Source organism: Rhinolophus sinicus, linkage group LG17 (assembly GCF_036562045.2).
Source record: "Rhinolophus sinicus isolate RSC01 linkage group LG17, ASM3656204v1, whole genome shotgun sequence".
Lineage (NCBI taxonomy): Eukaryota > Metazoa > Chordata > Mammalia > Chiroptera > Rhinolophidae > Rhinolophus > Rhinolophus sinicus.
This window is the reverse complement of record NC_133766.1, coordinates 26,306,681-26,319,531: the sequence shown is the minus strand read 5'-3', so window position 1 is coordinate 26,319,531 and position 12,851 is coordinate 26,306,681. Positions and strand designations below refer to the sequence as shown.

General features: G+C 62.6%; 4 pseudogenes; all 4 read left to right on the top strand.

Moving 5' to 3' along the window:
• Nucleotides 1-561: 561 nt before the first annotated feature.
• Nucleotides 562-681, top strand: LOC141569392 (5S ribosomal RNA; annotated as a pseudogene).
• Nucleotides 682-2,232: 1,551 nt separating this feature from the next.
• LOC141569396 (5S ribosomal RNA) lies at nt 2,233-2,352 on the top strand (annotated as a pseudogene).
• Nucleotides 2,353-8,204: 5,852 nt separating this feature from the next.
• LOC141569400 (5S ribosomal RNA) lies at nt 8,205-8,324 on the top strand (annotated as a pseudogene).
• A 1,696-nt stretch (nt 8,325-10,020) lies between these two features.
• Nucleotides 10,021-10,140, top strand: LOC141569422 (5S ribosomal RNA; annotated as a pseudogene).
• The last annotated feature ends 2,711 nt before the right edge of the window (nt 10,141-12,851 follow it).

Here is a 12,851-nt window from a genome sequence, read left to right as displayed (position 1 = left end):
GCGAGGGCCCAGACAGAAGGCTGTGTGACGAAGGGTGGCGGCAGGCTGGAGGTGCTGCCCCCTGGTGGCGGGTGGCTCTCCCTGGCTTTGGGCCAGTGGGTGGAGCCGGCCAGGGCCATGGCCTGGGTTGCACGTCCCTAGGGTGGAGGGGCCTGAGAGGACCCTGCGACCCCCTCGGTGGCCCTGAGAGGTGGGGACAGCACAGCAGCAAGGGGGGTGTGCGGTTGTGGGGCTGGGGGGGGGGATGAGAGGGGTTGGGGTAGGGGGGGCGTGGTAAAAGCCGTTCGGGGCCTGGGGAATCCCAGGACGCCAGGGCGCCCAGACATATGTCACAGTCAGGGAAGTGACAGAGGCCCGTGGAGCCACTGGGGGGCGCGAAGGGGCCTCGCTGCGGGCCAGGAGTAGCCCGTCGCCCACATCAGCGGCGTCCGGAGGAGGCGGAGAGCGGGCGGGCGGCGCTCAGGCAGACATGCTCGCCACCCGAGCGGCCCAGCAGCATGGCGCGCGCTCAGCAGGCAGGTCGGGAGCAGGCTCTTGCAGTGCCGGGAGCCGGGTCCCAGCGCCTAAGGCCATACCACCGTGAACGCGCCAGATCTCCTCTGATCTCGGAAGCTAAGCAGGGTCGGGCCTGGTTAGTACTTGGATGGGAGACCGCCTGGGAATACCTGTAGGCTTTTGCTCGCCTCTCCTTTTCGCCGCCGCCCCCCCCCCCGCATGGCTCCCTCCGAACCCCTGCCGCCCCTTGCCCCTCTGCAGCCGCCCAGCCAGCCGAAGGTCCCCCTGGCCAGAGGAGGGTCAGCCGCCCGGCACTACAAGCTCGCATCCCCGGTCGCACACCAGGCCCGTCGGCCAGGGCTAACCCCCACACCCTCTTCTTAGTCCTCTTCAGTCCCGCAGGCCGTCATCCCGAACCCTTCGCCGACCCGCGGTCGCCCCACCGCCGCCAGCGCTGCCCTCGCCCCCGCCGCCACCGCCAAATCCGCAGCCATCACCGCGCTCCCCACACCCCCCGCCGGCGCTGCCCTCACCCCTGCCCCCGCCCTCGCCGCCGCCATCGCTGTACTCCTTCAAACTCCCGCCTCTGCTCTCCCCTCTTCGGCCGCCAGCACCTCCCTCTTCCCCGCTACCGCCGCCGCCCGCGCCATCGCCTCCCCGCGCTCAGCGCTCGCCGACACAGCCCCCAACGCTGCCGCCGCCTCCATCGCCGACCTCGCAACCCTCCCGCGCCGCCGCTGCCGCCTCCGCCGCCATCGCTGCTCGCGATCAGCCCACGCTTCTGCCGCCGCCGCCACCACCGCGCTCCCCACCCCCTCCGCCAGCGCTCCCCTCACCCCCGCTCCCGCCGCCGCCATTGCCTCACTCCCTCAATCTCCCTCCTCTGCTCTCCCTGCCTCCAGCACCGCCATCACACCCGCCCCCGCCCCCGACGCCGCCTTCGACGTACTCCCTCAAACTCCCTCCTCGGCTCTCCCCCCCTCGGCCGCCAGCACCGCGCTCCCCATCCCCGCCTCCAGCACCGCCATCACCCCCGCAACCGTCCCCGCCATCGCCATATTCCCTCAATCTCCCGCCTCTGCTCTCCCGGCTTCCGCCGTCAGCACCGCCCTCACGCCCTCCCCCCCCCGCCGCCGCCGCCATCGACCCCCGTGCCCCAGCGCCCACCGTCAAAGCCCCCATTGTCGCCGCCGCCATCGCCGACCTGGCGCCATCCTCGCGGTTGCCATCGCCTACCTCCCCACCCTCCCCTGCCTCCGCCGCCTCCCCCGCCGCCGCTACCGCCGCCGTGGCCGCAGGAGCCCCCTCCGCAGCCGCCCCCGCCGCCGCCGCCGCCGCCGCCGCGGGGTCCTCCCACAACTCCCAAGCCCAGGGTTGCCTGCTGGTGCACGCCTCCACCAGCCTTGGGGGTGCGGTTGGGGGTAAACCTGGTGGCGTAGGGGGACGGGGTGTCCCAGGATGCCAGAGTTCCACGACTTCTGGCACCGTCAGGGAAGTGGCAGTGTCCCATGGAGCCTCGGGTGGCGCGAAGGGGCCTCGCTGCCGGCCAGGAGTAGCCCGCCGCCCACGCCAGGGACATTCGGAAGAGGCGGGGAGCCCGACTGGGGGGGGGGACGCGGTGCTGGCAGAGCCGGCCAGCGGGTCGATGCTCGCCACCGGAGCCGCGCATCTGCTTGGCGCGCGCTCACGACGCAGGCCGGGAGCAGGCTCTTGGGGCGCCGGGAGCCGGGTCCCAGCGTCTACAGCCATACCACCCTGAACGTGCCCGATCTCCTCTGATCTCGGGAGCTAAGCAGGGAGGGGCCCGGTTAGTGCTTGGATGGGAGACCGCCTGGGAATACCTGTAGGCTTTTGCTCGCCTCTCCTTTGGCGCCGCCGCCCCGGCGTGGCTCCCTCCGAACCCCTGCCGCCCCTTGCCCCTCTGCAGCCGCCCATCCAGCCGAAGGTCCCCCTGGCCAGAGGGCGGTCAGCCACCCGACACTACAAGCTGGCAGCCCCGGCCGCACACCAGGCCCGTCGGCCAGGGCTCACCCCCACACCCACTTCTTAGTCCTCTTCGCTGATGCAGGCCGTCAGCCAGCAGCAGTTAGCCGAGCCTGTGTCTCCGCCGGCAGGCACCTCTCCCAACACCCCCGCGCGCCCCCTCCCATCGCCCACAAGAGCCAGGAACCCTCCCTTCCCGCCGTTCGCGGTGGCCCCAACACACAGGGTACAAAGAGCCGGGACAAACCGGGGGAAGGAGGGAGCAGCACCCCAACACACCGCACGCCCTAGGACTCCAGGAGAGACCACCACAAGGGGAAGTGCAGGCACGCAGGCACACAACCCTCTCAACCAGGGTGCCTGTGGGCTGCCACTCTCCTCCCGCGGGGGGGGGGTTCCTGGGCGGGGCTCAGAGCCCACTGGCCCTCCCGCCCGGCGCGAGGGCTTCAAGGGTGACTTTCAATGCCCGGGCACTGCCTCCTTAGTGGAGCCCAGCCACGGGCATGACCACACTTCGGTTGAGAAGCTGCCACTTCAAAGCAGCGTCAGTGCATCTGTCCCAGTCCGTGTGCCCGCTTGTGCGTCCCTCCCCCCTCCCCCTCCCCATGTCACTCCGGCTCTGTGACGTGCCTGTTGGGCTCTGGCTCTCGCTCAGGAGCTCTCTCCCCGCGTGCCAGCCCCCTCTTTCTCTGTCTCTGTCCATGTCTCTCTGTATGTCTAGGTACATACCTGAACCTATAGCAGACTGGCTCGGTTTCTCCTCCTCTGTCTCTGCCTTATCTGAAAAGTCCTCTGCCCACAAGAACGCAGGATATGTGAGGAAACAGCAACAGAGCCAGATAGAGACTAAGGGCTTTCTGGACAATTGGTAGAGCTTCTGTCCCCAACCTTGAGATTCTACTGCCAACCCACCGTTTCAGTGACCTTGTATCTTCTATGTCAAAGTAAGGTTGAGGCTGGAAAGATTTACTTTCCTGAGATAATGCATATCTTCTTCGTTTAACTGCACGTACTCAAACTGTATATATTGGTTAGAGATAATAAACTCAGGGCTTCAGCATGACTGAAGAGTGCCTGGGAGTCTGTCATTTGTGTGTCTTTTATTTCTTCCCACTCCCCATTCAGGTACTGATCTCGTCTCTGGCCCTCACACTTGGCGCCAGAACAGGGACCTGAATAGGGGGGTAACAGTGAGAACACCACGTGGCAAGGCCCAGACTGAAGAGCTTATCAGTGGATGCGTGGTGAGTAAGGCACAATACCCTGCGAATGAAGTGTGGTGGTGATAGTTCCCGACTTCTTGTCCCGGAGCTTGATTGGGCCAATCTGCTGGTTCCGGTTCTGTCATACGGCCAGGCGACTGGACTTCTATCCACCTGTCTGGGGGGACTGAGGGACCTTAGCCAAGACAGATTTGGCTCCGGTGAGGGGACAGCCAGCAGCATCAGAGTGTTTTCTTTGTTTGAAAGAAGGGCCGAGTTAGGGTGAAGGATGGGTCACGCTAGCAGCAAGGACCTGTATGTTAGAGGACAGAGCTTGCCGCCGTCAGTCGGGTGAGCAGAGAACAGTTAGATAAGTTTTAGAATTTGTAAGAAGTTTGTCCATGGCCAGAAGAGGCACTGTCAGTCTGGAAACTTGCGGAGAGGAGGGGAGAGCAGTTACAAGATTATTATGCTGCCCACGGCCTCAGCAGATCCTTGTCAGAAACATTCGGGTTGTGGACCTTGATTAGATTGTTTAGATCTCAGGCGTAAAGCTGTAAGCTAGAGAAAGTAAAACAAGCTGGCAATGAAGAAATTCTTTCATCTGCCGCTTCTCTGGCAGAGAGAGAAAAGGGGAGCCAAACCACAGAAGAACTTTTAAAGATACAGAGCCTATTTATCAGGAACCTCTCCGGGTCGAGGACTGGAAGATTTAGACTCTCAGGATCAGGAAGACTCAGAGGATAAAGCAGCCAAATATAATAGGCTACCCTCCTTTGGTGGCTATGGCTCAAGAAGGCAGACAACCTGCAGGCACTACACTTTCTTTTGCAGATCAGCTAGATTCAGGGACAGCTGATTGAGCTTAGTTGCTGTGGACGAAGGAAATTGTCCTCAGGTCCCCAGATTCCTTTAGAAATCAATGGAATCCTCGGGGTAATGATCCCCCTTGGAAGCAGAGGTGCAGAGGTTTCAAGCTGCACTGACTTCCCTCTCTGTTCAAATGCAATTAGTCCAGGCCCAGCAGACCGGGCCTTTTATTATAATCTCAATCAAAATAGAAGCCTAGGTTACAATCAAGCTCTCCTCCAGTGTAGTTACAGGGCTGGATCCACAGCCTGAGGCCCTGTTGTAGCCCTGTGACAATGAGACAATTACCAGGCGTAAAGATCAAGGTCCCCCACGAAAGAGTTTACAAGCTGCTAGTACAGGACCAACTTTAAAAGGGACACATTGCTTCCTCCAATTCTCCCTGGAATTCTCCCATTTTTGTTATTAAGAAAAAATCTGGTAGATAGAGATTATGACAAGATTTACAAAAAGTTAATGAAACCATAAAATTAATGGGAGCCTTACAGACAGGCTTGCCCTGTCCTGCAGCCATACCAAAAAACACATATAAAATTGTTTTGGACTTAAAAGATTGATACTATACCTTTAAATCCTGATGACTGCCCTAGGTTTGCTTTCAGTGTTCCTTCTGTTAATTTACAAAACCTTTTAAGAGATATCATTGGCTAGTGCTACCTCAAAAATGGCTAGTAGCCCTACATTATGTCAAAAATTTGTATCAGCTGCTATAAAACCTACCTAAAGGACATTTCAGATATTTACGTCATCCACTACATGGATGACATACTTCTGCCCACTCTTGTAAACCAAAGTTGCTTGCTGCTTTTGCTCATTTACAAAAAAGCTCCACAATTATGGGCTGGTGCCAGAAAAAATTCAGCAAGTGCCTCCTTACTCTTATCTAGGATATTGTTTTAATGCCTCAGGCCATTGTGCCTCAAAAATACAAATGGGACATTGTTTAAAAACATTAAATGATTTCCAAAGCTACTGGGAGACATTAACTGGATTAGACCTCAGTTGCGGTTGACAACCCGGTGAATTACAACCTTTGTTTACAATATTACTTGGAAAGCTGATCCTACTTCTCCCCGAGATAACACGGGGAAGAGGCTTTGCTTGTATTTCTCCAGGTCCGGAAGAAAACCTTTGTAAATTCCTGGTCGGTGTTAAACCATACCATGAACAACAGCCCACAGAAGAAAAGACATCTATAGATGCCAATCCACGCCCCTAGGGTGTGAAAAAGCTCTCACTTTCTGCAGCTGCAGAGGACTCCACTTCAGACCCTGTTAAATAGATGACTTTGGGTAGAGGTTTTGCTGGGGATATTGCTATTCTGTTTATTGTTCTGTTTATTTTACATAGTCCTCAGATGTGGACAAATAGCCTCCAACGGGCTGTAAATGAAACAACTGCACGTTCTGTGTTTCTCATACTTCAAAAACAAAAAGGGGAGATGTAGTCACACAACAGCCTCTGGCTGTCCCCCCATGTCTTTCCTTAAGGAAAGAAGAGCCTGTAAGACTGTGCCTTTTAGGAACTTTGCTTATCTCTATATTTTACACCTCATGTCTCTCTGTCTGGTCCCAAAAGATGGTTTGCAGCCAAAGACGGGTAAGATATCTCACGGAGATACAACCTAAGCCAGGCAAAACCAGTGGGGACCCCAATGAGCTGCCTTAAAAGATCCAGGAGCCTTGCCTCCCCTTCCCCCTGCCTGGGAAAAGCCACTGCTGTCTCTGGCTTTCCTCAAAGGAGATCGGTAGCCAATGACGGGTAATGATCAGTAAGCGTTTTTACAACCTAAGACAGGAGTCGATCGCTTTGATGATCGATATCCAATGACGGGTAAGTGAGAATGTCTGTACTGACTACCTAAGCCAGACACGATCTCAAAAAAAAATAAAAGGGGGGGATATGTAGGGAGCTGGAGCATTAAGGGTTAAGAAAATGTAACTTCAAGCAGAGTTTGGGAGGATGGCTGAGGGAAACTCCGATAAGCATAAAGAACAAACAGACACCTGTTGCCCTGGAAATGGGAAAATATCTAAAGGTCTAAGAACAGTCAGGGTCAAACTTTGAGAAAACGTAACTAATCTGTACTTGCTGCCTCAGCCGCTTTATGTAACCTTCTTGTTTCTGTGTGTATAAAAGAAAGCTGGCTTCATGATAAAGTTCAAAGTATGAGAGAAGCTGAACCCTTAAAATTTGATGCAGCTCAGGCTGCCTCTGAGTTTGTTGATGTTCTTAGGAGTGTTTTGCCCTCTATATATTACCCATTCTGTTATAATATTTCTTACATTGAGCATCTGTGTCTGCTTGGTTCTGCCTACTCCCCATCCTCATCAGATGTTTCATCAGCAGGATGTTAGACTTACGAGCTGACATCCATCAGCTTGAGCTTCTCCCCATGCATTTAAAGGCGGATTAGCCAAAGACAGACAGGGCTTGTATTAATTGTCCATGTCTCTCTGTATGTCTAGGTACATACAGGTACATATAGGTGTATATTTCGATCTCGCTCCCTCTTACTCCTCCTCCCGTTCTGTCTGTCGGTCCCTGTCCTACGGGGACTCTAGTCCCTCTGCCCGCACAAGAACGCAGGATATGGCGAGGCCAAGAAGGAACACCAACAGAGCCACGGATAGGGGCCTATAGCACTATGTCTCACGGGCGGCTGGCTTGGAGACACGGCAAGCCGGAGCTTCCCGATCCCCAACCTGCCGGCCGATTCTCTGCCAACCCACCGACACACCGCCCGTCGACCCACCAAGCCGGCCCACTGCAATCCGCGCCCCTCTGCAATTTGCAGTCCACCATCCGCGCTTCCTAGCTTGGCCACCGCAGCTCCTCCGGTGGCCAATGGCCAACTGGCAACAGCTGATGGCCAAGCGGTCACAGCTGATGACCATGCAGCCCCCAAGCAGCCCAGAGCCTGGAGAGTGCTCTCTGGGAGTCTGTCCCCACAGTCCCCGTCTGTCTCTCTCCGCCTCTCTCTTGCTCCGTCTCTGGCCTTCTCTCATCCTCTCTCTCACCTCCCTGGGTCAGGAGAGGTGATGTGTAGCCAGTGAAGGGCCCGGAGATCGGGCGGGGCTCCGGTCGCTGACGAGGGTCGAGGGCCCAGACTGAAGGCTTGTGACGAAGGGTGGCTGCAGACTGGAGCTGCTGCCCCCTGGTGGCGGGTGGCTCTCCCTGGCTTTGGGCCAGTGGGTGGGGCCGGCCAGGGCCAGGGCCTGGGTTGCATGTCCCTAGGGCCGGAGGGGACTGAGAGGACCCTGCGACCCCCTCGGTGGCCCTGAGGGGTGGGGACAGCACAGCAGCAAGGGGGGTGTGCGGTTGTGGGGCTGGGGGGAGATGAGAGGGCTTGGGGTAGGGGGGCGGGGTAAAAGCCCTTCGGGGCCTGGGGAGTCCCAGGATGCCAGGGCGCCCAGACATATGTCACAGTCAGGGAAGTGACAGAGGCCCGTGGAGCCACTGGGGGGCGCGAAGGGGCCTCGCTGCGGGCCAGGAGTCGCCCGTCGCCCACAACAGCGGCGTCCGGAGGAGGCGGGGAGCGGGCGGGAGGCGCTCAGGCAGACATGCTCGCCACTCGAGCGGCCCAGCAGCATGGCGCGCGCTCAGAGGCAGGTCGGGAGCAGGCTCTTGGAGTGCCGGGATCCGGGTCCCAGCGCCTAAGGCCATACCACCCTGCACGCGCCAGATCTCGTCTGATCTGGGAAGCTAAGCAGGGTCGGGCCTGGTTAGTACTTGGATGGGAGACCGCCTGGGAATACCTGTAGGCTTTTGCTCGCCTCCCCTTTTGCATCTCTGCCCCGGCCTGGCTCCCTCCGAACCCCTGCCGCCCCTTGCCTCTCTGCAGTCCCCGAGCCAGGCGAAGGTCGCCCTGACCAGCAGAGGATTAGCCGCCAGGCACTACAAGCTGGCAGCCCCGGCCGCACACCAGGCCGGTGGGCCAGGGCTGCCCCGCACACCCTCTTCTTAGTCCTCTTCAGTCCCGCAGGCTGTCATCTCGATCCCTTCGCCGACCCTCGGTCGCCGCCACCGCCGCCAGCGCTGCCCTCGCCCCCGCCGCCACCGCCAAATCCGCCGCCATCACCAAGCTCCCCACACCCCCCTCCAGCGCTGACCTCACCCCTGCCCCCGCCCTCGCCGCCGCCATCGCTGTACTGCTTCAATCTCCCGTCTCTGCTCTCCCCTCCTCCGTCGCCAGCACCGCCCTCTTTCCCGCTACCGCCGCCGCCGGCGCGACCCCTCCCCGCGCCCAGCGCCCCTTGACACAGCCCCCAACGCTGCCGCCGCCTCCATCGCGGACCTCGCAACCCTCCCGCGCAGCCGCCGCCGCCGCCGCCGCCGCCGCCGCCGCCGCCGCCGCCATCGCCGCCGCCATCGCCGCCGCCATCGCCGCCGCCATCGCCGCCGCCATCGCCGCCGCCATCGCCGCCGCCATCGCCGCCGCCATCGCTGCTCACGATCAGCCTCTGCTTCTCCCGCCACCGCCGCGATCACTGCGCTCCCCACACCCTCCGCCAGCGCTGCCCTCGCCCCCGCCCACGCCCACGCCGCCGCCATCGCCGTACTCCCTCAATCTCCGTCCTCTGCTCTCCCCGCCTCGGCCGCCAGCACCGCGCTCCCCACCCCCCCCGCCAGCGCTGCCCTCTCCCCCACCCCCGCCCCCCCCGCCGCCATTGCCGCACTCCCTCAATCTCTCTCCTCTGCTCTCCCCGCCTCGAGCACCGCCATCGCCCCCGCCCCCTCACCAGCCCCCGCCGCCACCATCGCCACACTCCCTCAATCTCCCGCCTCTGCTCTCCCGGCCTCCGCTGCCAGCACCGCCCTCACGTCCTCCTCCTCCGCCGCCGCCGCCGCCGCCGCCGCCGCCGCCGCCGCCATCGCCCCCCCGTGCCCCAGCGCCCACCGTCAAAGCCCCCATTGTCGCCGCCGCCATCGCCGACCTGGCGCCATCCTCGCGGTTGCCATCGCCTACCTCCCCACCCTCCCCTGCCTCCGCCGCCTCCCCCGCCGCCGCTACCGCCGCCGTGGCCGCAGGCGCCCCCTCCGCAGCCGCCCCCGCCGCCGCCGCCGCCGCCGCCGCGGGGTCCTCCCACAACTCCCAAGCCCAGGGTTGCCTGCTGGTGCACGCCTCCACCAGCCTTGGGGGTGCGGTTGGGGGTAAACCTGGTGGCGTAGGGGGACGGGGTGTCCCAGGATGCCAGAGTTCCACGACTTCTGGCACCGTCAGGGAAGTGGCAGTGTCCCATGGAGCCTCGGGTGGCGCGAAGGGGCCTCGCTGCCGGCCAGGAGTAGCCCGCCGCCCACGCCAGGGACATTCGGAAGAGGCGGGGAGCCCGACTGGGGGGGGGGACGCGGTGCTGGCAGAGCCGGCCAGCGGGTCGATGCTCGCCACCGGAGCCGCGCATCTGCTTGGCGCGCGCTCACGACGCAGGCCGGGAGCAGGCTCTTGGGGCGCCGGGAGCCGGGTCCCAGCGTCTACAGCCATACCACCCTGAACGCGCCCGATCTCCTCTGATCTCGGGAGCTAAGCAGGGAGGGGCCCGGTTAGTGCTTGGATGGGAGACCGCCTGGGAATACCTGTAGGCTTTTGCTCGCCTCTCCTTTGGCGCCGCCGCCCCGGCATGGCTCCCTCCGAACCCCTGCCGCCCCTTGCCCCTCTGCAGCCGCCCATCCAGCCGAAGGTCCCCCTGGCCAGAGGGCGGTCAGCCACCCGACACTACAAGCTGGCAGCCCCGGCCGCACACCAGGCCCGTCGGCCAGGGCTCACCCCCACACCCACTTCTTAGTCCTCTTCGCTGATGCAGGCCGTCAGCCAGCAGCAGTTAGCCGAGCCTGTGTCTCCGCCGGCAGGCACCTCTCCCAACAACCCCGCGCGCCCCCTCCCATCGCCCAGAAGAGCCAGGAAACCTCCCTTCCCGCCGTTCGCGGTGGCCCCAACACACAGGGTACAAAGAGCCGGGACAAACCGGGGGAAGGAGGGAGCAGCACCCCAACACACCGCACGCCCTAGGACTCCAGGAGAGACCACCACAAGGGGAAGTGCAGGCACGCAGGCACACAACCCTCTCAACCAGGGTGCCTGTGGGCTGCCACTCTCCTCCCGCGGGGGGGGGGCGGTTCCTGGGCGGGGCTCATTGCCCACTGGCCCTCCCGCCCGGCGCGAGGGCTTCAAGGGCGACTTTCAATGCCCGGGCACTGCCTCCTTAGTGGAGCCCAGCCACGGGCATGACCACACTTCGGTTGAGAAGCTGCCACTTCAAAGCAGCGTCAGTGCATCTGTCCCAGTCCGTGTGCCCGCTTGTGCGTCCCTCCCCCCTCCCCCTCCCCATGTCACTCCGGCTCTGTGACGTGCCTGTTGGGCTCTGGCTCTCGCTCAGGAGCTCTCTCCCCGCGTGCCAGCCCCCTCTTTCTCTGTCTCTGTCCATGTCTCTCTGTATGTCTAGGTACATACAGGTACATATAGGTGTATATTTCGATCTCGCTCCCTCTTACTCCTCCTCCCGTTCTGTCTGTCGGTCCCTGTCCTGCGGGGACTCTAGTCCCTCTGCCCGCACAAGAACGCAGGATATGGCGAGGCCAAGAAGGAACACCAACAGAGCCACGGATAGGGGCCTATAGCACTATGTCTCACGGGCGGCTGGCTTGGAGACACGGCAAGCCGGAGCTTCCCGATCCCCAACCTGCCGGCCGATTCTCTGCCAACCCACCGACACACCGCCCGTCGACCCACCAAGCCGGCCCACTGCAATCCGCGCCCCTCTGCAATTTGCAGTCCACCATCCGTGCTTCCTAGCTTGGCCACCGCAGCTCCTCCGGTGGCCAATGGCCAACTGGCAACAGCTGATGGCCAAGCGGTCACAGCTGATGACCATGCAGCCCCCAAGCAGCCCAGAGCCTGGAGAGTGCTCTCTGGGAGTCTGTCCCCACAGTCCCCGTCTGTCTCTCTCCGCCTCTCTCTTGCTCCGTCTCTGGCCTTCTCTCATCCTCTCTCTCACCTCCCTGGGTCAGGAGAGGTGACGTGTAGCCAGTGAAGGGCCCGGAGATCGGGCGGGGCTCCGGTCGCTGACGAGGGTCGAGGGCCCAGACTGAAGGCTTGTGACGAAGGGTGGCTGCAGACTGGAGCTGCTGCACCCTGGTGGCGCGGGTGGCTCTCCCTGGCTTTGGGCCAGTGGGTGGGGCCGGCCAGGGCCAGGGCCTGGGTTGCATGTCCCTAGGGCCGGAGGGGACTGAGAGGACCCTGCGACCCCCTCGGTGGCCCTGAGGGGTGGGGACAGCACAGCAGCAAGGGGGGTGTGCGGTTGTGGGGCTGGGGGGAGATGAGAGGGCTTGGGGTAGGGGGGCGGGGTAAAAGCCCTTCGGGGCCTGGGGAGTCCCAGGATGCCAGGGCGCCCAGACATATGTCACAGTCAGGGAAGTGACAGAGGCCCGTGGAGCCACTGGGGGGCGCGAAGGGGCCTCGCTGCGGGCCAGGAGTCGCCCGTCGCCCACAACAGCGGCGTCCGGAGGAGGCGGGGAGCGGGCGGGAGGCGCTCAGGCAGACATGCTCGCCACCCGAGCGGCCCAGCAGCATGGCGCGTGCTCAGAGGCAGGTCCGGAGCAGGCTCTTGGAGTGCCGGGAACCGGGTCCCAGCGCCTAAGGCCATACCACCCTGAACGCGCCGGATGTCGGAAGCTAAGCAGGGAGGGGCCTGGTTAGTACTTGGATGGGAGACCGCCTGGGAATACCTGTAGGCTTTTGCTCGCCTCTCCTTTTGCGCCACCGCCCCGGCCTGGCTCCCTCCGAACCCCTGCCGCCCCTTGCCCCTCTGCAGCCGCCCAGGCAGCCGAAGGTCCCCCGGGCCAGAGGAGGGTCAGCCGCCCAGCACTACAAGCTCGCATCCCCGGCCGCACACCAGGCCTGTCGGCCAGGGCTCCCCCCCACTGCCTCTTCTGAGTGCTCTTCGCCGAGGCAGGCCGTCAGCCTGCAGCAGTCAGCCGCGTCTCGGTCGCCGCCGCCGCCGCCACCGCAATCGCAGGGCCCCCTCTCGCTCCCCGACCCTGCCGCCGCCGCAACCCCCAACGCCCAAGCCCAGGGCTGCCTGCCGGCGCAGGCCTCCACCAGGCTCTCTCCATCCCAGGACGTGCCGGTCCTTTGCACCTCGGCCCGAGCCCAGGGGACGCCCATCCCTGCGCCTGCCCCCGGGACCCGACACACAGGATCGGCGTGTCCTCGGGCAAACGGGACGCCCACCCGCCCCGCCCCACCGGAGTCTTCTGTCTCCGCTGGCAGGCCCCTCGCCCCACACGCCCGCGCGCCCCTGCCGT